The sequence below is a fragment of the Cynoglossus semilaevis genome, chromosome 9, assembly GCF_000523025.1.
Source record: "Cynoglossus semilaevis isolate Cse_v1.0 chromosome 9, Cse_v1.0, whole genome shotgun sequence".
NCBI classification, from domain to species: domain Eukaryota; kingdom Metazoa; phylum Chordata; class Actinopteri; order Pleuronectiformes; family Cynoglossidae; genus Cynoglossus; species Cynoglossus semilaevis.
This window is the reverse complement of record NC_024315.1, coordinates 18,102,932-18,104,970: the sequence shown is the minus strand read 5'-3', so window position 1 is coordinate 18,104,970 and position 2,039 is coordinate 18,102,932.

Sequence of the window (2,039 nt, the reverse complement as noted above, 5' to 3'; positions counted from 1 at the left end):
ATGTATATATATATATATATATATATATGTATATATATATATATATATACATGCTTCTCTGTTTAAATTCTGCCATAAAAAACATAAAACACAACTTTTGGTAATCGCCCGTGAGTGAAATATATTCCGCTATTTGTATTATATTTCTGTTTTACTGGAGGGCTCCTAAAACACTGATATGTCTGTCATTTAAATCATCAACAAATGGAGTTATTTACACATGTAACATTTTTCTGTGCAATAGGGTGTGATAAAAAAATGTCCTAATTGGGATTGACTTGATAATTTTTTTTATAAATACAAGTCAATACATGCATAATATATATGTACAATATAATACTCTCTAAATATAGAAATATATGGAGAGAGAGAGAGCAAGACACACACACAGAGAGAGAGAGAGAGAGAGGATGGAGTGCCTGGGAAAGCTGGGTAATTTACCTTGAAGTCCATATGATTACAGGGTCTCATTTATAGTTATCCATGCAAATTTATATCTATTAAATAGCAAGCACTGGGCCCATAACCCAGAGGTTGAGGTATCAAAACCATCCTCTACTAGGATGTGCAAATTCCCTCTTTTGAGGTATGATGAAAATAGTGTTCAATAATTTCCCCAGCGCAGGATCAATGAAGTTCAACCTAAAACTTTAACGTGCCATCAGATACAATAGCCGAACCAATTTGCACCCCAATGCATTTTATTGTAATGAGGGCCGTATCCCACTAGAGGGCACTGTAGTTTGCAATACAAAAAGGAAAAAAAAAACTCCTTTGCAACCGTACATGTACTGCAGCATTTCCATTTTTAGTTCCCTGAAACTGTCCTAAAGTGGCACGGCACCGGCTCCCTCACATGCTGCACACATGATCACTGGACCATGAACCTCTCATTAAACTGTGCACAGCTAATGAAAGGAATTGAGTCATCAGCAGTGGCCGGCTGCCTGCTTTAACCCCATGCCCGCACCATCGATGGCGTGGATGTTTAGTCTGTTCCTCAGTTAAAGTGCTGTTTGTGTTCTGATGCATAAACGTTTACCGTTTACGTAGACCTTTTTGTAGTGACCTTGCAGTGACAGTGACCTTTTTGTAGTGACCTTGCAGTGACTAAACCCCAGACAAAGCAACAGTTTTGTTTGTTTTTTTACAGCCACATCCTGCTTTCATGGTAAGGCAATATACTGTGCTGGGACTTTGTTGTGATGGATTAACTGTGGACTGCATTCCATATTATTCAGCCTGGCCCGATATGACTGTGTTATAAAATGTTTGATGTTTTGGGTCACGACAAACCACAGTGTGAGGCTCATTAACTCAAACATAATCGCCTTCATGCTATCAACCACGACTAAACCTCTTATGTCATGAGATCGTGGGCGGGTTCAACCATCAGAGCTTAGCTGGAGCTTATAGACCATACAGAGTCTGTAAGTGGTTTAGATTCAGAAATACCACGAATAAAAAAATATTTGACATTATGTGTCAAAAACTTGTCTAAATGTTTTGACGTAACGTGTGCAGAGAGGGTTTGGAAACCTACGTTTACTTTAGTTTAGACGTGAAAATCTAAACATAGAATGATTAAATACTCCTTAAGATACACGGTATGTAATATCCTGGTAGCAAAGCATTGCAGATTGTGCAGGCAGTAATATCAGATCAGGTGATCCCAGACTATAAATATATATAGTCACATTTGATTTAGGTGTTTGATGAAAACTATGGATCCAGCCAATGACTTTGGGTTCGTACCATGACCTGTTCTACTCACTGATATACAGCCAGAGTCACAAATATGACAAACTACACAAATCATAAAGTAGGGTGAACGCAGAACCCAGAAGGATAAGTCAAAGTTCATCACTAAATCAGCCAGTCAACAAAATCCATGGCGTCCTTACTTACCCCGACTCCAACAAACAGCAAACGAAGGTGACCCAGTTCCTTTATAACACCAATCCGTTTTGTCACGTAACACCTAGAAACAGTAATAAATCATTCAGATAACACTGTAAATAAAACACATAAACAATATA